Below are 27,431 nucleotides of genomic sequence, written 5' to 3'. Positions count from 1 at the left end.
TGAGGAAAAATACATTTGAATTTATGGTACCTGATAAAATTATTCGTGGTAATGTAATTGTGGATGCTACTGTCGCTGACTCAAGGGTTTTGGTTTTGTTTTGTTTGACAGTACTGGGGTTTGAACTCAGGGCCTCATGCTTGTTGGCAGGTGCGCTGCCACTTGAGCCACTCTGCCAGTCTCCAACTTAATGTTTTATGACTCTGCATCCTGGATCATGGGAAGCTGGAGCTCCTGCCCAGGCTGGCAGTTAGCAACTGGCCATGTCAGAGCTGGAGCACGAGGTCAGCATCACAGCGCCAAGGCAGTGAGCTAAGTAGGAAGGAAGGACAGCCCATAGACTCAGCAAGGGCAAACTTCCTTCTTCTCTGAGCATTATCTGGTCTGGTACTACTCATCAGCCTATCTGGGACTTCTCCTTTGTGGGCCTCAATTTTCCTAGCTATAAGATGGAAATAGAGGAACATGGCTATAGCTTTCAGTGGACAACAATCAGGAAAGGCTTATTTGGCTCAAAGTCTGACAGGATGGAGTTTTCTTTCTTTCTCATCCCCTTGGTCTCTCCCTATGAATGTGGGGGGCAGATTCACTAATAACCAGTCCCCAGGCAGGCCTCCCACCGTGTGGAGGACAGTAAAGACCTCCACTATGCCAATCAGCAGGAATAGGAGTCTAGACACATCTACCTACCACCCCTGAGCTGCAGTGTTAGCAAGGGCTGAGTGTGGTGATACAAGCCACACTCTCATGTGACAAATTATAGCAAGTGGGTTTCTTACTTACAGATAGGCAGCAAGAGACATCAGACATTTAGCATCCACTGGGAGCCAAAGCCTCAAGGGTCAAGAAAACTAAGGGTTAGGTAGAGTGTCTTGATTTCATGGGCCTCACCTGCTCCACACTGGAAGGACCCCAAAAGGTAGCCCTCGGAGGTCACAGGACCCACAGGGCTCAGCTTTGGACAGCTTGGTTGCAGGGAAGAGACACAGAGTGCAGGCAGTTCCTCTCTAGCTTAAGATGCAGCATTCCCAGCACATCCTACCGTTATTCTTAAGAACCACAAGCAAGAAAAGGGGGGAGAAGTAAGTCAGTCCAAGGCCACCCAAAAACTGTCCTGCGATTAGGGGGGATCAAAATGTTCAAGAGAGAGCACTGTGGTGAGGGCCCAAGTCAAAACTGAAGACTTCAAGGATCCAAGATGAGTCAAGATTACAAGGCTAGGACCAGCAGGGAGGGTGGAGGGAGAAAAAAGGAAGGGGAAGGACGACAGGGAGAGGGACCTGCAGGCGCCCTCTCCATGACTGGTTCAGCTCACTCTGGCAGTGGTAACTTAACAATGTGATTCAGTGGTTCTTGGCACAGAGTGCTGTAAGCGCATGGTAATGAGGCGGAAAAGCCCAGGCTATCAGAACCAGGACCTTATGTACACGCCAGTGTTTCTCAGATGTCAGCCTCTCATGAGTCACCTGGGGAGCTTTTTAAAATGTAGATTCTGAGTCCCGGGTCTGCAGTGGCACCAGAGGTCCTGCATTTCTACATACTTCAAAGTGATGTTGATCCAGGGACTACACTTTAGTAGCAGTAAGACAGCAAGTACTAGACCAATATTCACTCACTCAATCATTCAGTCAGTCAACAAATGTTTATTGAGTACTTACTATAAACCAGATAACCTTGTTGGCGCTGGAGATACCAAGCAAAAATAAAACAGAGCATAGTGCTCAAATGTTAAATATATAGTGATAGATGCTCATGGTTCCATGCAACGTGTGAAAACACAGCAAAACATTTTCTCCTGTGCCAATTTATCTGACAAATTCAAAGTCCAGTAGGCACAGCAGGAAGGGAGAGGAGAGAGAGGAGAGAGGAAATCCTTGGCCAACCAGTGGTGTGACATTGAGAGCGTTCCTTAACCTGTTTGGCCTTCAGGTTCTTTATCTATTGAAGGAGGAGTCTATTCCAACTTTGCCTTACCATCCAACGATTAAACTAAGAAATGCACAAAACTACCTGGTCTGAAAGCCTGGCACATAGCAGACATTTGATAGATGGCGGTCATTCTCAGTTTACTATTAGCTAGAGTGAAAGCACAGGCGCTTGGGCCTATCTCCCCGTCCCCCACCCCAGTCCCCTCGCCTTACCAGCCACAAGGCTACCCTGATGACTGTGCAGCTTACTGTGAAATGCACTGAATTTTCTCCCCAGCTGCCTGCTGATTGCAGTATTTACTTTTAATCTCCCGTGCCTCAATGCCCGATAAAAACTTTGTCACGTTAGATGGTGACAGATGGGGAAGAAGAGGAGGTAGCCCTGCAAGGGAGCATCCAAGCCATTCAACAATCCTTCACCACGCCAATTACGTCCTTCAGCGCTCCCCAGCGTGGGCACCCAAGTCAGCGCAGAGGGAAATGGAAACGCATAAATAAAGACAAAACCAGGCTTGGCGAGGCTTTAATCTGCAGAATCACATTTCTCATTTGTGTGAAATATCACTGGATTCTCTCCCTGTGCTCCAGGGGCACACATGAGTGCACACGCACACCCGGGAGGGAGACCGGTTCTTGGGCCCCTGAGGCGAAGTTAACCGTGTGCAGCAGCATTCCGTGTTAACCCGTCCCTTGTCCCTAACTGGGTTGTGTCCCTAACTGCTCGTGTTTGCATTGAAGGGGACGGAGGAGAAGGGAAGTGACGAAGAGGAATGTAAATGGTTAAGAAGTCAGGGGATACAAGCCAGGGAGAGGGGAGGATGCATGGTCAGAAATTGGCTCTGCTCTCGCAGTAATAGAATAATTATTTCATAATCACATGGGATTGGTGCTTAACACTTTCCAAACCCCTTTCTTCCACAAGCTCTACCTTCCTGATCGCCAGCAACACTGCGGTGCAATGAAAACCACGGCCTCACACGTGCGAAGAGTGGTTCGCGTTCCAAAATCCGTCCGTTCTCATTCTCCTCATGGACCAGCGTGGTAGAATGTGTTAGCTTCCAACGCTGCTGTAACACAGGGCCACCGACTGGGGTGACTTGAAACAACTGGCGTTTATTGTCTCGTGCTTCTGGAGACCACACGTCTAAAACGGAGGCGTCGGCAGGACCACACTCCCTCCCGAAGGCCACGGGGGAGGGTCCTTCCTTGCCTCTCCCAGCCTCCGGGGGTCCCAGGCAGTTGTGACTCCCTGTTAGCAGGACCATCTTCCTGTGTTTGTGTCTAAATTCCCCTTATGATATCATCATGACATCACCCTGTGACCTCTTGTCCATATCTTCACATAAGGTCTCATTTCACAGAGAGCAGGATTTAGGACTCGAACATATCTTTTTTGGGGGCGAGAGGGGGAGACACAATTTAACCTGTAGCATAGAGGTACAGTGATTTATAAGCATGTATTCTGAAATAACACAAGCTTGTGGTTGAAGTCCAGCCTTGGGGACAGTGGAAGTAAAGGGGGACGGTCCCCATACCACGCTTACTTACAGGTGGAGCAGATCCCTCGCGCGCAGCCGCGGTTACAGTGGGAGACTTGACCGCGTAGCTACTGCGCATGCGCAGAAAGCCCGCCCGCCGCCCATCTCTGCACACTTGGGTGCAGCATCAGAGCGAGGAGGCAGTGCAGAAGAATGTCATTGGAGGTCACAAAGCACCACACAAAGATGGAGGCTTGCTTTGGAGTGACACAGAGCTAGGAGCTTCAGATACAAGGCCAAGAGCACTTTTAGAAAGTTACAACCCAGAACCCAGAAACTGTAGCCGGCATGGTTAGCGCTTGATGTGGAACTGAATGGTGGACAGACAGAGAAACTGAAAACAGAGAACAATTCTTGCCCCTCCTGGTGACAGACTTCACCAAAGTTCTAGCAGGATGGGATTGTTGGTTAGCCCCTGGATCCCCTGGGTTCATCAAAACCATGTCGGATGGAGACAGCGCAGGAGAAGGAAGTGGGTGGTTGAGGTGTGGCCACTGAAAGGAGTGTGGGGTGGACTGCAGGGAAGAGAGGCATAGAGAGGCCTGGGAATGTTGCAGGAACCAGTGAGGCCCCAGGAAGTCTCCAAAAGGGAGAGGCCTCTACCTGGCCCTTGGGTACCAGGTTTGTGATGTTGCAAAAATAATAATAATAATAATTTTAGGACTATCAAAGTAGAGGCCAAGAAAATATTAACAAAATCAAGGGAAAGGACAGTACACATCCAGATATGGGTGAGGGCACAGCCTAGAAGAGGCTCACTGAGTGCTCTAACATCAGGGGTATTTATGGTTGAAAAAGTGGAATGGGGGTTTTGCTTTAAATGACCTTAGAATAAGGGCTCCTCTTTGTTCTGGACACCTGGTACTTTCAATCATTTTTGCTGTTGAGCTGCTTTTTTCCCCCATAAGAATAAAAAGCAATTTATTTACAAAATTCTTTACTTGACCAGCAGTGAGAGCCAAGAAAAAATAAACTAAGAGACCTCACTAATAGTCTTTAAGCCAGTACATACAAGGGGATGATCAGAGCAGCTCCTGACTATTAAATTAGAAAGATGTCCGAGTGTTCTTCAAATACAGAAGGACATACACTAAGCCAAACCAAGGGGACCTGTCAAGTAATACAGACCCTACAAGTAGTACTTGTAGGCTCAGTTGAGTTACATGCTTTAGAGTGGTTCCCTATCTAACTTACACATATGCTTCACCACTTTTTTGATTTCTATTGACTTCCTTCTCTTTTTCCCCTCCTTTGTTAGTTTTCTCTTTTTCTTCTTCCTCTTTTTATCCTTCACTTTCTCCTTTCTCAGTCTTCTCTCCTTCTATGTCACTGTTAGCTCCTTTCTCTCCTTTATTGTCCTCAACACTGATGTAGACTGCCTTGGTTAGACTTCCCGGTTCTAAGCAATTTCAATGGCAAGAAACTGTATCCTGGGTGCAAATAGGTGTTTTCCTCATTGTAGCCTTGGGAACAATCCAGTCTCAAGAAAGTACCATAGTCGAAGTCTTCTATAATCCCTTTGAATTTCAAGCACAATGGCCTCCACTTCTCTTTAGCAGATTCTGATTTGAGTTCTTCTGGGTCTAATACACCTATCCTGAGTGTCTTAAAAATTTCCCAGAACTCAGAGTAGATTTGATCATCTACTTTGGTGACTTTCAAAAACTGTGGGTCAACTGATGAAATCAGCTTGTAATAGACTTCAGCATGCTTTCACTGCTCTCATGGCCCAAGCCATCTCAATATCAGGGTCATTGCCATAAGACTCTGCTGGGAGAGAAAGGGTGTGTGCCGTACACACCTGCTCCCCAGAAACTGATCCATTGGTCCACTAGCAGCCTCCATGCTTCAGTCCAGAAAGCATGTCTTTTTTGTCACCCTGCCTTAACATGATCAGTTGGGCCCAGAGAGACCACTCTGGTCAGTATACTGAATGTGGGACATTGTGACATAGATGTCCATTTCCCCTGAGCATCCCTTTAAACAAAGGATGGTTTCCTCAGATGCTCCTTTTAAACCGGATGTCCCCCCTTGAGATAATTTTTTTCTTCTTTGCAAACACTTCTGTCATTTCACCATCGTTTACTTGGATCCCATTCTTTCCTGGGATAAGTGTTTTTTCTTCAAGACATTCTTGGTCAGTTCCCAGAATATAGTGATCATTTGAACAAGGTCAGAGGGAGAGTGCTACTTTACTCAGTTGCAGCTCAGTGAGGGAGAGTGAAGCTTAAAGCAAAGAAGGTAGCACCAGTATGCTTTTAATCAAGCTGTTCACTGATAAAAGGTTTACCTCTGAACTCCTGGGTCCTGTTTCCCATGCCTCGGTTTTCCTGATCTATCCTGCCTCAGAAAGTTTGTTAAAGTAGCTGCTGTTTCTAGCTAAGAGCAAATTGAAAGAAAAACCTATTCTCTCTTTCTCTCACCATCCTCTCCTCTCTCCGCTTTTACTGATTCAGTTACTCAACAACTGTGTTGGCCCAGCTGTGTAACCAACTCCAGTTGGACAACCAAAACCACAGATTCTGTTCAGGCCTCCCGAGGTGGCTTCTCATTTACCCAGCTAGAGCAGGAGAGGAAATGGCAGGCACCCAGATAAGGCCTCTCCCCAAAGGGCAGGGAGCCACAGGAGGCCTTTCTGCTCACTTGTCCCTCAGCAAAAGTGTCTGTTGCTTTCTCTGCACCTGGCTCTGGGGAGCTCTTTGGGAATGTGAAGAGCTGTCATGGCAAACAAAGTGTGTGTGTGTGTGTGTGTGTGTGTGTGTGTGTGTGTGTCCCCAGTGAAAAACTGGGACCAATGACTAGAAGTGATGGGGGATGGCTTTGAGCTTCTAGAAGGAGCCTTTCCCACAAAGGTGCCCACCAGGATGGGACAGGCTCCTTGCTGCTGGAAGTCCTTAGTAGAGCTGGAGGGACCTGAATCAGGCTGCTGGGCAGTGGGTGGGAACCCTATATCAGGTAAGGAGCTAGGATCCCTAAGGTTCCTGCTCTAGCACTCGATCACTACTGTAACAAATGACCACAACCTTAGTGGCATAAAACAGCAGATTTATTATCTTATAGTTCTGGAAGTTAGCTATCCAGCATGGGTTTCACTAGTCTAAAATTAAGGTGTCAAGAAGGCTGTGCTCCTTCCTGGAGGCTCTAGGAAAGAATCCATCCCCTTGCTTTTCCAGGTCTGGAGGAGGCTCCATCCCTTGGCTCATGGGTTCTTCCTCACCTTCAATAGTTTTGCTTGTTTGTTTTCTTTCTGGTGCTAGAGATTAAACCCAGGGCCTCATGCATGTTAGGCAAGTGCTCTACAACTGACTTCTATCCCCAACCCCAATATTTCCTTGCTTCACCTTCAAAGGCAGCAGGTCTAGTCCTTCTCAGATTGTACTCCTCAGCTACTTTCCTCTTCCACCTGTAAGGACCCTTTGATCTTCTGGGGCCATTCACACAACCCAGGAAAGTCGTCCTGTGTGAGGATTGAGCAGCCTTAATTCTACCTGCAATCTGAACTCTTTTTTGTCATACAACATAACATGTTCCCAGGCTCAGGGCATTAAGACGTGGATATCTTTGTGGCGACACTAGTCTGCCTCCTACAGGACCTCAACATACCTTCCCAGCCAGAGATCCAGTGAGCCCATAATAGATTGGATCATGAGGTCCTTTCAAGGACAGAGACCCAGACACATCTGGACTCAAGGGAACATCTTTAGATTCCCCCACCCCCAACCCAGAGCACTGTGTGTATGACTGTGTGCATTGAAACCAGAAGGCAGGTCACACAGTAATTACCTCTTGGTCTATTAGCAGCAATTATGCTCCAGTCCGTAGGAGGTCTAGAATTACTGTGGACTCAACCTCTTTCTTGGGAAATTCTATTAAGTGCCTGTGTAACTAAGAAGTCATTACAGGGCACTGGAAACTGTCATGTTGCTTGCCCTAGAGAGATGTCCGCTGTCTCCTGGAGAGGGGTGATAGCGGGGGCTTCTTTCTCTTGACTTCTCACAGCAAGTCTGGGGGTTCCATGAAATCTGGAGCATTCTAGACGCTGGCAGAGCCCAATAGCTGCTAGTCATTGCTACTTCCTGAGTGACAGGCATGGAGCTGCAGCCTTACACAATGCAGAGCCAAGTTCCCATAGACGATGGTTTTATTCATTTGTTTATTCTAGACGATCGGTTTGAAGAGCACATGTGTTCCATGTTCCTGTAACTCAGGAATCCCACAAACTGCTCTTTTATTCATTGGCTTATTTAAATGAACCACTGAACTGGATCAAACAACAATAACAGTGATAGCAATTTAGCATATTAATACAACCTTTTATGGCTTACTGAACTCTTTCATATAAAGTATTCCACACCATGCTCACACTGTTTGAAGACACCATAAAGGCTTGGAGAGGTTAAGTGACTTCCTCGGGTTACATAGCTACGGAGCATTTTTTATTTTGTTTGATCCCTGTTCTGCTAAGGGTCATGTTTTGCAAAGGCTGATTGGGTAATTCATTCTTTGAGGAGGTACAGTGTGCATGGGATAGGGTGGCAGGAACTCCTACCCAGGTTTCAACTTCCAGAGAGCTGGCTGGGAAGCAGCAAGCAGTGTAGTTCACCACAGGGAAGACCTCTGAGATTGTGGACGGCCTCGCCCTCTCACTCTGCACCAAGCAGAGGACGAACCCTTTCTCAGGAAGATGGAGGCTATATCCAGGACTCCAGCTCCTGGCACCTGGCTTCAGAAGGCTCATTCCTAAAAAATGATGCTGATGTAGATGAGGCTAAAGGAATGCCCACCCAAGGAAGCATCAGAAGGCTCTGGGCTGGAGCTATTTCCTAGTGTGGTAGGGACACAGGAAGCCTGGCGTACAGGCCCAAGTTCACGACAGTCATTAAGTGAGTAGGCTCCAGTGTTAGGAATGAGGAGGACAGCGGAGCCCTGCTCATGATCCTGGCTCCAGTGGAAGTTTCTTTCCTGTAAGGGGCGGGACGTGGCTGTTCCAATGATTGGGTTTCCTCATTGGCATTTGGTGGGTGAGTCCAGGGAGGCTGGCACCCAGAATACACAAAGATAAACCTGCACAGTAAAGGCTTTCTTATGGGCCACATGGATTTCCAACATCTACTGGTCCTTCAAGATGGAGAAGAGCCTAATTTGAGCCATCTGGATCTGGGCCTTTTTTTTTTTTTTCATATAAACACAAAACAATTTTTGCAAAGTTTTAACATCGCCAATTTTTTTAGTTCAACTCTTTTAAATAAGATGAAACTGGGCTATGTTTTGTTTAGGACTTTGTTCACTATTTCATCAAACAAAACCACAAATGGGACAAATGGCTCATTTGGCAGTGTGTCCTAGTCTGTATTTTTAGCTATTGAATTCAGTTAGTAGGTGCAAGCTTCCAACTCCTTTAAAACTATTTTAAACTATAGCCTTACCAAAAGGTGCAAAAATAGTCCAGAGGGGTACCATGTACCCATCATCCAGCTTCTCCCAATGAAAATATTTTACATAGCTAAAGGTTATTATCTAAATCAGAAAAATACAGTTCTCTGGACTACAGACCTTACTCAGATTTTACCAAGCACCTTTATGTCTTCTAATGTCCATTTCATTTGATTGCTAAGAGATTAAAATACAAATTGTTTTTTGTCCATTACTTGTATTTTATTGTTTCCTTTTTATTGCACTTAAGGAACTATTTTTTAAATTAAGTACTTTTATTCTATTTCTCCTTTATATTATACTGAGGATCTGTAACATTATTTTTAAATAATGCATTTATGTAAATTATATTATTACTAATGTCATTTTTGAGTGGAAAAGGAAGCACTAAAATATTTATTCAGAGGATGATGACAATGACAAATCTCAAATATTTAGACAGGGGAATAAATGCTTAAAAGATAATAAATGAGCGAGTCTAAGGGCTCACCGTGCATTATCTCACGTAACTTGTACCATGTCCTATGAGGCGGTTACCATAATCTCCATTGTACAGAGAGAATATCAAAGCCCAGGCAGGTTATATGGCTTTCTGAAGATCCTGCAGCGAACAAGTAGTAGAGCCAGGTGTCTTCTGAACTGGTGATACCAACCGCAAGCCTGGATCCATTATTACAGCAATAATCACTTCCACCCACTTAATCCTGGTGTGTGTCCGACAGCTGGCTCTGTGGATTTCAAACCTTATATTTCTTTCAATAGTCCTATGAGGAAGTAATTTTTTTCTTACCTCCATCCTGAAATCAAGATCTGAGACTAGAAAAGTTAAGTAACTTGCCTGTAGTCACCCAGCAAGAAAGCGTGAGTCAGGATTCTAAGCAGGTGGTCCCGCTTCAAAGCCCAGGACCGCACCCCCCCATGCTGCTCCTGGATTTCAGGCTGTCCTCTCTGGGTTAAACTGGGCATTACCATAACTTTATTAGGACTGCCTTTAACCCAGGCAATGAGGCCTTGTCCTGGGTCTCCACCTTTTCTCTCCTCCAGCCATGCTTCCTCCCGTGAACGAGGAACCCTGGAGGCCAGTCTGTGTCATCCTCTAGACCACACTCTGCATCCTTACACTGCCCTGCACACTGGGCTCTAAGCAGCTCCAAGAATCTATGTGGACCTCTTTCTGGGGCCTCCCCTTGGGAGAGTGGCCAAGCTTATTCCAGGATGGATGTGGGCCTTGAAGCAGCTGTTTGGAGAAAGTGTCCATGCTTGGGGTGGGGACTGGGGTGCCTATTGGGAAAAAGTGGGAGAGCTGTATGGTGGGGCCCTGTATACGCTCATCCCAGTTCACACACGTGAGGTGTGGGGCAAGGCCTTGTCCTCCAGCTTGTCTTGAAGGTAGGTCTGCTTCAGTCCTGGTCATCCATGGCAGGGGAGAGAAGGGAATCACTGAATGGCACAGGCCCCAGTCCCAGCAGACAGGCCACCAGGCACAGGCGGAGACCCACTGAGGCCAGGCCCTCGCCCTCCTTGGACATGTCCACCTCCCAACAGGCAGGAGGGGTGAGGATACAGCTTGTCACGATGTATGAACAATGTGGGGTGGGCACAGGAGGGGCACACAGAAAGATTATCTCACAGTTCGAACTCGTTAATGAAAGAAATAAATTAACCAAGCTCATTTTTCAGGGAATTCTTGTGTAAACTGGAAATTTTCCAGTCTGTGAGCCCTGTGCCAGGTCCTCCCATAAATCACAGCAAGTTGGCTGTCGTCTCTGAAGAGGGGGAAGAGGCAGAGGGAAGACGGAGAGGGTGCCAGCGGCTGGCTGGGGAGGCAGGGCAGGGAGCACCCAGGCTCTCCTGGTGACTTCTCCCTCCATGAATCTTGAGGTAGGGATCAGGAAGGAAAAGGGGGAAAGAGAAGCTGCAGCCAGAAAACTCTGCCAGCAAACAGGGCCACACATATCTGTGACGTCCCCAGCCCCCACACTCCTAACCTGGGAGCAGCCCTGAAACAGGTCATTTTTTAATTGAATACAGTATTAATTACTGTGTGCACCATTAACGGTTTGTGGGATTTGACTAATTAATGTAATAGTTTTTGAGTCATGCTCATTAAATATGAAAATTACGCTGGTGAAAGGTATTGGTTTCATTATCAATCTTGTATGGACAGGATGGGGGGCAGGGACCAGTGAGGGACAGACCCCTGCCAGTCTGTCTGGTCCTGAAGAGCTGCAATCGGGCCCCATGTTCAAGAGGAGTCCACAGGGGGCTGGCAGAAGGGGAAGAAGAGGGGACCTGGGAAAGCTGGGAGCAAACCATCACCAGGCCTGACCCAGTGGCCACACTTGGCTCTGAAAATCAGACCCCTGGTTCCATTCTCCACTAGGCTTGTCCACGTGGGAGCCCTCTCTTTAATTGACTGACTGACTGATTGATCAGTTGATTGATTTGATGGGTTGCTTGGTTGATGCATTGATTCAGATGTGGAGTATTGTGTTGCTTAACACAATACTATTTCCAGCCTCCTCATTCCCGGCCAGCCTGTACCTCAGAAGCTGAAAAGGGGAAATACTGCTGTTCCCACCTGCCTTGTTTTGTTTGGGCTGTGTAACAAAGTACCATACAAACAACAGAAAGTTAGTTTTCACAGTTTGAAGGCTGGGAACCCGAGATCAAGTCTGCAGAAGAAGGAGTGGACGTACACTTTTCACAAGATGGAAGGATTGAGGCAGCCTTCACGAGGGCCCCACCCTCATGATCAAATCACCTCCCTAAGGCCCCACCTTCATCACCTGGTGGGTGAAAATTTCAACATATGACTTCAGAGGGGACATAAAAGTTCAATGTGTTACACCAACCTCCCTGAGGCTAAGGATGGCCACAAGATACAGCTGTGGCCAATGAGATACAAGTGGAGCAGGGTCAAAGGACAGATGTTGCTGGTGGTGTTCCTTCTGTGTGGAGCAGGGGCAGCTGTTTTAGCACCGGAGGGAAAAGCGACACAGAAATGCTGGTCCTGCTGTTGTTGAGCCATGAATCATCCCAGAAGTCATCTGGCCAGGCAGGAGGGGAAGTAACCCTCTATTTGTCTACAATGTTGATAGTTGATTTTTCTATGATTTGCATCGGAAGGTATTCCTGATACACATGACACAGGCACTAGGCCAGATGCAGTGAAAAACTCAACAAGTTTACAATCTAATCTCAGGGGGAGAGCAAAATGATGGAAGCTTTAAAAATACTCACTGACCAGGTGCAGTGGCTCAAGTCTGTAATCTTTGCTACTCCAGAGGCATAGATCAGCAAGATCAAGTTTCAAGGCCAGCCTAGGCAAAAAGTTTGTGAGACCCCATCTCAACCAATGGCTGGGTGCAGTGGTTCACTGCTGTCATCCCAGCTATGCAGGGAAGCACTCAAGGTCCAGGCTGGTCTGGGCAAAACTAACCAATGCAAAAATGGCTGGGAGAGTGGCTCAAGTGGTACAGCACCTGCCTAGCAAGTGTGAGGCCTTGAGTTCAAACACTAGTACAGCCAAAAAAAAAAAAGCCACCATTCAAGACAGCCAACACCAGTGTTTAGATGATCAGCTAGCAGAGCAAAGAGGGGCTTGGGTGAGATGACCAGGAAGCTACCAGGGCAGAAATAAGGAGAGGAAGAGGAGGAGGTGCATTCCAGAGTGTGCAGAAGGAGCAGTGAGGAAAGCTGGGTGTAGGAGAGGGTCACAAGGGAGAGAAGACTGTCAGGACTCTGCTCTCTGAGCACCCCATTCCTACCCCAGGGGCATCCAGCCCTGGGGCAATTTGTGCAGCTACTAAGCTTAGTAGTTGACAGACCTTGATGCAGGGTCTCGGTCTTTCATCTTTGCATTCTTCTTGCTCAGTGAGGATTTGACACGAGTAGGGTTGACACTCCGAAAATGTTAATGAAATAAATAGATATAAATTAGGGCAGTAAAAACAGCAATTGCCACAAGTGAGAGCCTGCAGTGTGCCAGGTACTGTTCTAGGCACTGTGCTATTACCTGGATTTCCTCAGATGGATTTGGGTCCCAAGTCTACACCCTCCCCCATTCTGTAATCTCCAGCGAGTTAAGTCCCTCTTTGAACTTTCTCAGTAGCAAAAGGTGAGAGTAACACTTTTTCATTGTATTTATTTTGGAGATTAAGAGTTGATATTTATTGTGTGTTGCGTGTCAGCTACTGTGCTAAATGCTTAATGGTTATTATTCCATTTATTCCTTGTAAGAAGCCTCAGAGACAAGTATTTTATTATTTGCTTATTCTCAACAAATAACCTGAGACTCAGAGAGGTTAAGTAATGTGTCCAAGGCCACACAGCTGGTAACAGGAGGATGTTATTCATGCAGCAGGTGCTGTGGGATAACAGAGAAAAGAGAGAAGGCGTGGTCCTTTTCCTTGGAGAGCAGAGCATGTCACAAGGGATCCTCGAAGGCGGCAGCCAGAAAACAAGACAGACATCCAGAGTGCCAGTCCTGCGGGGGAGGAAGCTAGCAAGAAGTTGTGGGTTTAGCATCCCAGATGCGCAGGGCAGGGAGGCCCAGAGCCTCCAGTCTGCACACTGTTTACCAGGTCGATGACTCAGAAAGTCAGAATTTCCTGGGGTAAGGATTCATCGCCACGTGAATCTCAGCTCGGCTCTGGGCTGTGGATCCCTGAGCTCACAGAACTGAGCCCACATCAGCTGGGCCACTTCCCTGGCCACCATAACAAACCACTGCCAGCTGCCAGGCTTCCTACCATGTGGAGGTCAGAGTCCACCTGGGTCTCCCCAGGGCTATTGCTGATTTCTAGAAGCTTTAAGGAGACCTGCCATCCTGGGATCCTCGGCTCCTGGCCCCCTTTCATCTTTGGCCAATGACACTGGCTGAGTCTGTCACCAGAATCGCTGACACAAATGCTTCCACCCCCTCTCCTCATTTAAGGGCCCTTGTGACAAGTGCTATTGTGTGTCCACTGAGCCAGGCTGTGGAGCCCAGCTGTGTGAGGTCCCATCAGTCTCCATGTTGTGGGGGTGAATTTTAGACATGAGTAACACTTAAGTCAGTAGACTGAGTAAGGCGGATAAGAAATTAAGACATAAACATCTTTCAGGTCACAATCTTCCCATTGTAATAAATGAAACAAATAGAAATTTAATTTTCTCCCATAATTAGAAGTCTAGAAGTGGGAGCTGAGATTTGAGCTCTTTACATGTTTTAATATATCAGCTTTGGTCCTCAAGTTCACCACCTCATGCTCACAAGATGACTGCCTCAGCTCCCAGCATCATCTCTTCATACTATAATGCTAAGCAGGAAGGAAGAAGATAGGCAGAAAAGCTCCCCCTTTTTAATCCAAGATGATCAAACTTTCCCAGGAGGTTCCTAAAACCTTTCTGCATGTTCGACTTGGGTTACAGGGCCAGCTGTAGCTGCAAAAGAGACTCTCCAAGAGTGAGCATGTGGCTTTCCATCCTTTATGGAGAGAGGCAATCTATAGTGTCTGCCACACAAGGTTATACTGCCTCTCATGGTAGAGCTGGGACTGAGCACAGTCTCTTCATCTGGCTGGTGGCCACAACTCTGCTCCCCCGCCTGTTGAGAGGATCACAGATGGGAGACCCTGAAGTCCTGGAGTTGCTGTTTGAACTTGGACACCGTCAGGCCATGCAGGGGCCCTATTCTGAGGATGGGTGGCTTAAACTGCATCAATTTCTTTGGCAACAAGGCAAGTTCCTTTCACACCAAAATCATGGCCTTGGGGTTGGAGAGGGTCAAGAGATGAGGCAGGAGGCCACGCCCTGGGCTCCAGCCCATCCACAGCACAGTGGGCTACTGGACATAGTTTTCCAAGACACTGGCTCTGCCCTGCAGGGTGGCCCAGCAAGCTCTGTATTGGTGTTTGCTGAGCGAACCACAGAGACACAATTGGGCCAAAACCTTTCTAGCTGCCAGCTGGCTCGAAGCAGGGCAGGATGAGTTGGAGCCGGAATGTGGAAGACAAAGCGTCCTTCAGGAACACAAAAGTCCCTTTCGCTCTGAGCTCTGTTCTCCCAAGCACCAGGAAGGGAGCTGGGGACTTGAGCCTGTTAGTGACAGTGAGTGACTGCAGTGCAGCCAGGGAGCCCAAGGGAGGATCAGTAGCAGCTCCATTACGTTTAAGGTCCTGGGCTTGGCAGCTCGGTCTGCTCCCTGATGAGCTCAGGGGTGGCTGTGTGCCAGGAGGAAGGCTGGAGTGGCAACATCCAGGGGCTTGGGGGAGAGAGGGGAGGAGGAGGGCTGGTGAGGAAGGGACAAGAAGAAAGTCCAAGTGCACAGAGGAAGCCTGGATAGGTATACGCTCCTTTTATTTTCAAGATGAGGATTAAGGGACATTGCAGAAGGAAAAATAGAGAAGAGAAAAACAGAATGTCAGAAAGAGGGAGGGACAAACAGGAGACAGGAAGAGACAGGGTAGGACCCAGGAGTAACCAAGTGCTGTGCACTGCATAAGGAGGGATGAAAGGCCTCAGAGGCAGTGAACCTGCCCAAACTGGGGCCTCTGAACAGAAAGGCCAGGCTCTTCTAGTTCAGTGACAACGCAGTGACCAGGAGACCAGAGGTGGGTGGCTGGGGAGGGGCTCTGGGGTCCTGAAATGTTGCAGAGGCAGCTGACCCTGACAGAAAGTGGCCCCTGGGAAAACAGCAGGAGTGTGAGCACAGTTTGGTCCAGGCTCTGCCATTTAGAAAAATGACTAACATACTTGTGCCTCAGTTTCCTCTTCTGGAAAGTAGGGTGATAATGGTTCCCACTTCATAGTTCCAATGAGGTGGTGCGGCTAACCTCTGCAGTTGGGGCAGCCCCTGAGATGTTAGAGGGTCATTGTGGGGGCTTCTAGAAAGCCAAACCTCTTTTTAAAGGGCCTATTCCTCTGGTTAGCTCATCTCCTTCTTTCCTCCTTCATGCCAAAAAGGTGGACATGATGACTTGAAGCAAGCTGCGCACATGGGTGACGTGTGCCTGCCCACATAACCACATGCCAATAAACAGGCCTGGCTCAAGAGATCTTTTGGGAGATTCTTTCCCTCTCAGACAGTGGGACTTTGAGGTCTAGGAGCTTGTGTCCGGCCTGGCTTCTAGATGGCTTGTGTCCTCAAAGCTTTGGTGAGGACAATAATAATACAATCACTTGCCACCGTGTACTCACAGATAATGTGGACCAGGGACAGGTCGTGATGAGACTGATGCTCTCAAGCTTGTCTCTACCACACACACCTTCCCTGTGTCCCTCATTTTGAGTCTGTCAGTACAAACTCTGTAACTCTTCTAAAATCTATGTAATGTTTTGGTCTGTGTCCGCTAGGATTTATTTGGCAATAATTAACAGAAATCTGAGTCTACAGTTGCTTAAACAAAGTTAGGGACTTGCTTTTCCCTCAGACAAAGGACTGTGGAGACCTGAGGTCCAGGGCTGTGTTGGGAACCCCACAATGTGGCCAGTGACCCAGGCTCTTTCTGCTTCTCTATTCTGCTTAGTGTATGATATCCAGCTTTAAGAGGATCTTACGGTGCAAGATGGCTGCTGCAACTCTCCACAGACCTCAGGGTTCTCAGGCCTTCAGCCTGAGCCCTTGGACTTGAGCTGACCTACACCATGACTTCTCTGGTTCTTTAGCCTTCCATGGGCCTCCTCAGCCTCCTTAGTTGTGTGAACCAGTCCCCTCACACTCCTTTCTCCTATATCTACGCCTACGTCTAGAGAGTTCTAGATCTCCCATTGGTTCTGTCTCTGGAGAACAGAGCTAACCCAGGCAGGACACAAGCTTCTGGACATCAACATGCCATTGTCTGGAAGGAGAAAAGCTCCCAAAAGATCACTTGATCTTCTCTTCTGTCTGGCAAGAGATGGGAAGAGGTATTTACTTCTGAGGAGCAGAGGTGTGAATTCCTTCAGTATTCTCCAATCCCAGCTGGGAGAAATGGAGGAGAATAGGACCCAGTGCTAGACAGGCACCAACAGACTTTGCCCAGCTGACTGAGGAGAAGCTGTGTGTGTCAGTTTGAAGGAAGGGCTCTGGCTGGAAGGAAGGTGCACTGGGGTTTCCTACTGATGAGCTGGGGTCTGAGGCAGAGGGGCAAGGAGAGGCAAGCACCAGGGAGGGGGCAGCAGCAAAGACCCCCAGTGCAAGGGGGGTTCCTAGCCCCTGTCAGGATATGTGGAGATTTTGCTGGCTCCCGACTTCTGTGTGCATTGCCCAGGTCTCTGGGACATGAGCATGCTTTCTTGTAAGTGACACTGAGTCAAGGGTGTTTGAAAATGCGAAGTAAATATCAGACTATCTAGTAGGGCAGGACACCTTTTCTCAAGAACTGGGTGGAGCCCCAGAACCAAGACAAAAGGAAGGACCCCACCTCCAAGGAACTTGGGGTTTGGGATAAAGCCTTTAACTCAAGAACAAGCAAAGGTGGTGTCAACTCTGCAGAGAGTCTCCAGGAGGGATCGACTCCAAGTCTGCTCAGGACAAAGGTATGGATAGAACTTCTTCAGAAGGACAAGATTTGGGGGGGCCAGGGACAAAAAGGGCCACTGTGAGTGAATATCTACACAGAAGGCAACCTGACAAGTATCAGGGTGACTAGAGCCACATCTGGCATATTCAAGTTTGCCTTCCCCACCAAAGATGTTATTCATGTGTTTCACTCATTCATTCATTCATTCATTTATTCAGTGCATTGGTCTTGGCTGTGCCAAGTACATAGCAAATATTTCAATCTAAAACATACATCATTCTTTTCCAATCCTCAATTCTACTTCACTGCCTCCTTCCCATTGGCGGGGTCCCTCAGTCAGTATTGTGGAGGTCATCGCTCTTCTGCTGGAGACCTGCATGCAAGAGGCCCCAGTGGCAGCACATAACTAGTTAGAGTCAGCCCCTGGTCTCACCACGCCACCCAGGGCTGCCCACTAAGTGATTGTGGTCCAAGAGATCCATTTTTGCTCAGGTTCTGGAATTTCTGCTGCCCTCTAAGAATCTGCTAGGTCTAAAGTTGACCGTATGTGGCCAAGAGCTTTCATTCTTTTAACAAAAATTTTTTTGGTCCCTGTCACATACTAAGTACTTCACGACTTGTGGCTTTTCTTATTGCCACTTAAGTACCACAAGAAATGGCTGTATTTCTGAGACATCAGCAGGGTCTTCAAAATAAAAGGAGAACAAAGGCACTAGTGTTGGCATAGGTTTTGAGCCTCCCTGAGGCCTCCTAGGGAGACAGGTGGAGCAGCTAGAGTAGAAAAACAAAAAATCCAAGTCAACAACAAAAATCAGTGAGGAGCAAACTCACAGACCCCAAAATGCAAGTGGGCAAGGAATATTGTCAGTGCCAAGAGGGCCACATGTGTCAGTAACTGTGCCATAGGAAGAAGAGACAAGGCCTGGGAGTTTTCAGGACTGCTAGATAGAGACCCTCAAAGCCAGGACAGGCCACTGTGAAAACAGCAGCAGAAACTGAAAGTGACCTCTGCCCACCCTGGATCATAGGACAGGACACCTTGTCTAGAAACCCACATGTAGGGCGCCTGTCAGGACAGCACACCACACAGAGGAGGAACACAAACAGATTTCAAACTGAGGAGGATGGGGACCATGGAGGCAAAGGACAGGGAAGACCTAGGTAGCTCTGTACTGTCGCATCTGGAAGCCACTAGCCACATATGGCCATTCACATCTAAATTCACCCAAAATTATACTTGAAAATTGAGATCCTTTGTTGTTGTAGCTATATTTCAATGGCACCCCATGAGGTTAGTAAATTCTGTTGTATGGTGGCGGTGCTGGACAGTGTGGACACAGAACTCAGTGTTCTATCAGATAGCTGAGGTCGCTGAAAGGGAGAAGCCATGCTTTCTACTACGTCAAAAAAAAAAAAAACAAAAATAGAGCAAGTCTTGAGCAGAAAGCCAGGAAAGACATGGTGGCATTATTTCCTGCCCAACAGTATAGGAACTCACTTCTCACTGGAAAAGAGCCATGGAAAAGGACTGCAGCCAAATCCTCCCAGAAAGGCCCAGTCTGTTAATAATAATAACAGTTATTATTAGTTTGGTGGAATTGGGGTTTGAACTCAGAGCTTATGCATATAAAGCAGGCACTCTACCCTTGAGTCACACCCCCAGTCCATTTCGCTCCGGTTATTTTGGAGACAGTGTCTCAAGAACTATTTGCTAGGACTGGCCTCAAACCTGGATAGTCCCAATCTCAACCTCCCAAGTAGCTAAGATTGTAGGCATGAACCACGGGCACAGCCTCAGTCATTTATAAGGAAAAAAATTAAATTGTCATCAGATTTTTCAGTAACAATGCTTTGTGCAAAACAAAAGAAAAACCTGTAAATCAATAAATTAAAGCCATTCCATGAAAGAAAAACTGAGTAAAGGATTTCATACCCACACAAACTGAGTTCAGCATAAAGGCTGAAGACAAACTTTCTTAAATTGTAGAATAAATTTTTGTTAGCATATATTAATTATAGGAAGAGGTTTCATTGTGGTATTTCCCAAATTCTTGATTGTACAAGAAATTCTCATGAATCCCTCCAGAAGGATCTAGAAAAATTTAACTGAGACAATTGAAATGATTAGAGTGACAGCTACAAAGACTACTGCTAAGCATTAGATATAAAATCATATTTAATACAAATTGAGATTCCCTTATCCACAGTGCTTGGAACCAAAGTGTTTCAGATTTCAGATTCTTTTTAAATTTTGGAATATTTGCATATACATAATAAGATATCTTGGGAATGAGACCCAAGTCTAACATGAATTTATTTATGTGTCATATACATCTTATACACAGAGCCTGTTTCAAATATGCCTTCTACACACAGCTTGAAGGTTACTGTATATTTTTAGTGTGATGTGTTTTGTTTGCAACCTATTACATGAGATCAGGTATGGAATTTTTTACTTATGGCATTAAGTTGGAGCTCAAAAATTCCGAATTTTGGAGCATTTCAGACTTTAGATTTTTTTGGATTAGAGATATATGTTTATATAACAATATAAATGCAATCAATCGATCAAAACAGGGAGAAAATGAAGAGTATTCGCAATGAGCAAATATGCTTGCTCATCGTAGGGACTAATTGGGAGCAAAGAGTGTTTTAAGGAAAGAATAGCAGGTAACTCTGCCACTCCCCAAAACGTGACCTTGAATGTGTAATTTTTCCTTTCTGATGCTCAGTGATTCCTGATGGAAGTGGGGGAATAGGTTTTCCTAGCCTATCCTATAGGGGATGACAACATGGTGATTACTCTATAAACATCAAGTTTTCTTATTCTGAGATCTGGAAAACCTACCCTCACTTGGCACTGAGAGACTTGAAGTTTTAGATAAGGTAGGAGGGTGGGGGAAGGGGAAGGTGCAGCATGATGCAGGCTTTTACTGCTTCTTGGGAAGAAGTGAGGGCACCTTAGCCTGGCATGGATGCTCTAACCTGGACTGGAATTGGGAGACCACCAAGCTGCAGCTAAAATGTACCAGGCACCAGACATTAGGGGAAAGAGTCCCTGAAGGAAATCTTGTGCTCTGCAGGGGTGTGCAACAAGGCAAGTAAGGGCCAGGAGCAGGAGAGAAGAAAGGCAGCCAGAGGGCGGAGACCCTGTTGGTGGGCATTACGACAGAAGCTGGAAAAATATGGCTGGAAGGGAAAAGTCAAAATGAGGGGGTAGACATTTTGTGGCAGGGAGAGGTGGGGAGGGGTCTACATAGGTGTCTCAAGGTCAAGAGTCCCTCACAGGGACAGAGGAACCAGACTCAGCTTTGTGCAGATCTCAAAGAGCTGCCCTTCCTCCTTCTGTAGCAGGAAGGAGATGAGACCTGTGTCTGAACATGAAATTGATCCTCCCAAGTACCAATCAAGTTGCATTAGCCCAACGCACACTCAAGACCTTCAGAAGGTCTTGAGTCCCCACCGTCAGGAGCCTGGCCTTTTCTGGAAGCCTCTGGGGCTGAGCTGGTCCCTAACACCCAGTCCCATTGCTGCTGCTGTGTCCCTGATTCCCTCTCCAAGGAACTCTGCTCTCCATTTGTCAATTTTAAGTGATAATTTCTATTCAATCTGATACATATTATAAGAATATAAACAAATGCCTCTCCCCCTATCAGCACCATAATCACTTTCTTTTATAGCTATCATTTATTACTAGACGACAGATGGCCAGTTTGTAGAATTCCAAAGAGGCTACCCGCCGGCCAGTCACCTGGGAACATGGGCACATTTACATTTCTCCAAAACAGATGGGAAAGGGAGGGGGAAGGAGGCAGATTCCTGTCAAAACTTTGGCTCTTTCCAAAATGTGTTTCTTTTGCCTTTCCCTCTATCCCTCTATCTTTCTCACAGATGGTACTTTCCCCTCTCACCCTTTCCCAAACCTCCTCATGCCCTCTCACTCATCCATTTCCCATCAGTGGCAAATGAAGTCATCAATATGGTGGCCTTGATGGTGGAGATTGGGTGAGCTCTTGGAAGGACACTTTTGGTAGACTTTCAGGGCCTACAGTTCTGTATTCCAGCCAATGTTCCCAGCTTGTTATTTGGGATGGAGCTGAGGTAGGAGAATAAGATGTGAAACTCCACAGAGGACCAAAGCTAGAGTCTGCATTTCCCACAAAACTACAGAGCAGTGGTTCTAAGCTCTGACATGCAAGGTTACTTTTTAAAGTTACATACAAGGTAACTTTAAAAAAAAATCCCAATAATGCCAGGATCCCACTCAGACAATGAAATCAGAAAGTCTTGTGTGGGACCTGGCAAGGTGTGAGGCTACAGTTGAGAACACATTGCTGTTGAGAGCAGAGAAAAAAGATTGTAAGAAGGCCAAAAATGAAGACACCACAGAGAAAAGGGACTGCTGTGTGGGCACTGTAGTGGTTACAGATACAACTCAGTGATAGAAGGTCCTTGCTCACAGCCCAGGGGTGAAGGCAGTACACTAAGTTCAAGACAAGATGGGGAGCACACAGGTGGGGAGCTCCGGGCCACCTCCACCTCCGTGGGGAAGATGGCATCCTGAGTGAGGAAAATAGAGGGATAAGAGAAGTTCAGGATGACTCCACAGAGGGAATGATTTCCCTAGACACAAAGAGCAGAAACCATGAAGAAAATGATGGATATCTTTGCCTACATTAAAATCAAGATATTTTGCTCACCAAAGGATGCCACAATAGGAATGAAAGGAAAGCCACAAACTAGAAGATATTGTAACATGGGTAACAGTGGCGAAGTAACATCCAGAGCACAGAAAGAAGGCATCTGAATCAGTAAGAAAAACACACCCCAGTAAACAAGTGGGCAAGGCACTTGAGAAGAAAGCACGCACTAAGGGAAACAAGGAATGGCCCACGAGTGAAGAGAAAAAAGTTGCATCGATTTTAATCAAAGGAAAGCAACGTATAAGTGTGAGGAAATAACACCTCACACCCGCTTACTGGGAGAACACTGACGTCTGACAACATGGAGCGTTATGAAGATTTGGACGCTGATGAGAATGTACAGTGGTGCAGCCACACTCGCAGAGCCATTCTGTGATGCCGACTGAGGATGAACACATGTACACTCTCCCTCCCAGCACTTCTAATCTCAGCACGTGTGGCAAAACACACGCACATACAACTTACATATGTGCCCAGAGGTGTGCGTAATAAGAATCTTCTTGCTATTTTCATAATAGCAAGAACTGGAAACGGCTCCAGTGTCCACTGATAGCCACATACATGAATAAATATTGGTACAGAGAGGAAACCACACAAGTGCAAAGCCAAACAGATAGCCACGGGTCTCAATGTGCATAAAACTCAAAAGCATAATGTTGAAATGAAAACAGCCAATTAAGGAAGAATAGACCGAATAGAATCCTATTGATATAAAATTTAAAACCATGCACAGCTAAATAAAATAAAAACAAAGGGAATGTCACATGCAAAAACTTAGATCATAAACGCTACTTTTTTTTTTTTTTTGGTGGGACTGGGTTTTAAACTCAAGACTTTGTGCTTGCAAAGCAGGAGCTCTATCACTTGAGCCACACCTCCAGTCCATTTTGCTCTAGTTATTTTGGAGATGGGAGTCTTGCAAACTATTTGCCTGGGCTAGCCTCAAACCACAATCCTCCTGATCTCAGTCTTCCAAGTAGCTAGGATTACAGGTATGAGCCACCTTGCCCAGTCATCCATGTTATTTCTTATCCCAAAGTTTATCCAAGAAAGTGACCCAGTTGGCCTATTTTTCTTCCAGAGGAAACAGCCATCTTTCCTTAGCTCAGTGAAATTGCTTCATGGACCCGGATCAACCACTGAATGAACACTGTGACCAATTTCCAGATGAGAGGAGGGCTCTGGAGTTTGAAAATGGTCCATGCCCTGCAGGCCCTCTAGACCATGTGAGCCTCAATCAAGGATCAATAAGCACCTCTGCTCAAAAATCCCTGGAGCAGGTGCCTTAGGAGAATCAATGGCCAGCCCCTGCATTGGGGATATTACCACCTAATGACGAGGCAGGGCAAATGGCCCATCAAAATAGCCATTAAAGTAAACAGCAGTGGGGGACAAGTGTGTGACACTTCACCTGGGCTGATGATCTGGAAGTTGACCTCGGGGCATTAGAAGCAAGGTTGTTATTTGTCTGGTCCTCAGTTTCCTCATTTGTCAGGTGTTCACAATGGACTAGAGTTACCCTTAAGATCCCTTCCAACTCCAGAGGGTTTGATCCTACATATAGTTGGGGCTATGATAGATGATAGATAAATAGATAGATTACCCCTAGGTTGAGGGTTTGATTTTCACTCTGATTGCATGAGTGCCTGCATGACTGAATACACGGCTCCAGCCTCTCCACCCAAGATGGATATTAGCAGGACTAGAACTCTGATCCGGGCAAAGAGTACAGGGTAGAGTTCCATAGGGCAGGGTGGGGGAGATAGAAGCCATATCAAGGATGAACAGGGGCAATGATGGCATGAAGGTGGCAGGCAGAACTGAGAACCACACACAGTGGGCCCCATCTGGAGAGACAGTCTTGTGGTCTGTATACCACCATACACACAGAACAGAGCCTGCCAGGTGGTGAGTGCCCAAGAAATCATGATGGAATGGATGAAAAAATGCTAGTGGCTGACACATCCTGGAGGCTTCCTCTCAGATACTGCACTAAGTCTTTACACACATTGGTTCATCTCAAGATGGCTCTGAGAGCTTGGTGCTACCTTTCTACCCATTTCACAGAGGAGGCTACTGAGGCACACTATGGGTTGGAGGTGGAGCTCAGTGTGACCTCAGGATCTGACTTTAGACCTCTCACTCACCCACCTTGGTTCTTATTGGAACCTCTGTATCAGCTCTGGAGAGTCATTTACAAAAGAAGAAACTGAGACAAGGAGAGGTCTGCCTACAGTCACAGCTGCTTTGGGCCCCAGACCCTGGTCCAACTTTAGAGCCATGTCCTTGATGGTACCAGGCTCCATCTTCAACAGGTTGAGGCACCATGTCGGGGAGGCAGGCTGGGGAGCACACCGGCCTCTGAGTGCACCTGCAACTGTGTCCGATGTGCACTCTGTGGTAGTCAAGTGTGATTTGGAGAGGGAAAAGCCAGACAGAACATCTGGGTGCAGCGTCCCCACTCAGGTGCTACACACTTGAGGAAACCTGAGAGCAGAGTCTAGGTGGACCGGGCTCTGGGCGGTGCCCCAGGTGGAAGGTGAGTGAGGAAATGATTCTTTGGGGTATCACTCCACTCAGGAACCAGTGGGAGATGCACATGGCTGGAGGCAAAACCAAATTCTCTGAGGTTTTTCTCATCCAGTTTTTCTATGCCCTCATAAAAACACTGATTTTCTTCCTCTGACCCCTCTCTTTCATCCCTTCCTGCCAACATTTGATCTGCTGTCATCCTTTCAGCCCTGTCCTTGGAAAGTAACAAACATCTCCACATTGGTAAAATGAGGTGTGTCAGCCCTGCTCACTCTGTCACACTGAGTGCAGGGGCTGTGGGTGGGAGCCAAAGGGCTGGATCCAAAGGTCTGCTGGGCCCTGAATGGCTGTGTGATCCAGGATAAGCCACTCTCTGGAGCGCTGAGCGCCAGCTGGCTGGCAGGCTGGCTGGGCTAGGTGTAAAATGCAGATCAATTCTCCCTGAGTGAGTGAGTGTTAGAATGAGTGACATCAAGTCATCTGTATCACCCAGGGTCACCAGAGCTGAAGCTACACTGGCCAATGACTGTGTCAGTCCTCACACTCCAGAATAAGGCTTAAGGAGTGACTTCCAGAGCTACTTAGACATAAGACTGACTCACTGGGAAATGTCAGGCAACAGCAAACAGAAAGAGAGAGGCAAAAGAACTGTTTGTTGACTGACCTTCAGTGAACCCTATCTAGCAGCCCTGGCTGGGAGATGCATAACCAGGTGTAATAGTACCAGTCAGTCATTAAGAAGACTGTCTCTATGCTGGTCACTGTCTAAGTCAGGCTCAGCCAACAGCAGCCCACAGGCAAATGTGTCCCATGCCTGTTGGTGTGACTGGCGGTTTTACTGGCGCACAGCCACACCTATTTGCTTACAGATTATCTATGGCTGCATCCCCCTCCACTGGCTGAGATGAATGGCTGAGGCAGAGACTGGCTCCAAGAGCCTAAAATATTTACTCTCAGGCCCTTCACAGAGCAAATTTGTTCTAAGTAGTTGACACACCTCCTTTCACACAATCCTCACCTTATTCCTAGAAGCAGGTAATATCCCCATTTAACAGAAGAAGAAAATGAGGCCAAGGAGGTAAAAATAGGAGTTCAGATGTGGTTGCTGCAATGCAGTGCCAAAATCTAGGATCCAACTACCATGCCAGGTGGGATTTATGCTCTGATAAGGGTTGCCAAATTTAGCAAAGTTAAACTTGAATTTCAGACACAAAACAAGCAATGTTTTGGGTGTCAATACATGTCACATGATAATTGGGACATACTTGTACTAAAAAAAGTATTCACTGTTTACCTGAAATTCAAATTTAACTGGATAGCCTATATTTTAACTGACAACCCTCCTGAGGAATCCCAGAAGAAGGAGGACTTAGCAAGGCAAGTGGTCACAGGAGACCATGGAAGAGACCAGTCTCTGGAGCCTGGTCCTGGGGAGGTCTCCTCCCACAGCCAAGCTGTTCTTGGAGGCGAGGCAATGGGCATCTCCATCCACCCCATCACTCCTCCATTGACACTCAGGGATCTCAGCATTCACAGCTCAAGTCTAAGCAGCCAGGAGCAAGGACAAATCCTCAGGACAGGAACAAATCCCTTCTCTCCAGGGTAAGGCCAGTCAGTGCCCAGCTCTTTCCCGTAGTGGCTTCTGGTGTCCTCCTCTTCTCCTTCTTCCCCCCATCCTTCTGGTCAAAGGCCCCTACTGGCCCCCTCTCTCCTTGACATCGAATAGGAGTTTAAGAAAGAGAAAAAATATGGCAAACCAGAGTGACAGCAATCCAGGGCCAGAGGGCTGAGGGCGGGAGCAGGGGTTGGGGGAGTAGGGAAGGTGGTGAGAGAAAAAGAGGTATGAGAGATGGGGGATGGGAGAGGGCTATCTAATTTTTAATAGACTGAGACATAAGTGCAACATGATTCACTTTGAACAGGCCACCTGGATTAGATGGGAGTTAATTAAAACAATCCCTCATTTCTCAGCGTTTAAAACTTCTTAAGTCTCACTTGGGGAAGGGTGCGGCAGGACTTTTTATTACTCTTAGATGTGTTCAGAAGGCCCATAAATACATCTCCTCTTCCTGTGATCCCATTAATCTTGCTGCCTCTCCTGCTCCTCTCTGCCAACAATCAGATCCCAGTAAACAACCTCAAGTGAAATTTGCAACTGTCAGATAAACATTAAAAATGCTTCTCTTGTCCTTTCCCATTGATAGTCCCATTAATATTGTAATGGAACAAAAAGTTATGAAAATGAATGCATGCTGGTTTTGGAAATGAATGATGCCGACCGCTGCTGGGATACAGCGCACATGCATATGGATAGGCTTGGCAGATCACGGATGCTGCTCACATCCACAGGAGGCCACGTGCGTGTCAGGACCAAGGACAGCACACACAAAGCCGGGTATACACGCTGGGCACACTGTGTAAGGAATAAAAGATTCTACCCCAGGGAGGATCTTGAGCTCACACCCACCACCCAGCCCTCTGCAGAGTAAAATATAGCCCCCTTTTCTGTGTTATCATTGTTCTCCTCCTCACTTATCTGTTTGCAGTCAGTGGTTGGATCCCACTGAAGATAGTGAGATACCCAATTGATAAGGCTTTCTTGACATTTCTTTCTCATTTATTTTCCATGCACAGACCTTTTTAATACACATGCATGCTTTTATATATGTGTTTATCTATGTGACGAATGAGGCGTTGAAACTGGAAGGTATTACGCACAGGAACTTCTTATGGAGTGGTTTGGTGGAAGATTCGCATCTGAAGTGGGGAAGTACAGTTTTATGTATATTTCAGTCCACTAAGAGAGAAGAC

At 46.9% G+C, this 27,431-nt stretch overlaps 1 pseudogene; it reads right to left on the bottom strand.

Moving 5' to 3' along the window:
* Positions 1-4,656: 4,656 nt before the first annotated feature.
* Positions 4,657-5,784, bottom strand: LOC109702011 (protein PBDC1-like; annotated as a pseudogene).
* Between the last annotated feature and the right edge of the window lie 21,647 nt (positions 5,785-27,431).

Source organism: Castor canadensis, chromosome 3, assembly GCF_047511655.1.
Source record: "Castor canadensis chromosome 3, mCasCan1.hap1v2, whole genome shotgun sequence".
Taxonomy (NCBI): Eukaryota; Metazoa; Chordata; class Mammalia; order Rodentia; family Castoridae; genus Castor; species Castor canadensis.
Note: the sequence above shows the minus strand (reverse complement) of the source record. Positions and strands in the feature narration are given on the sequence as shown.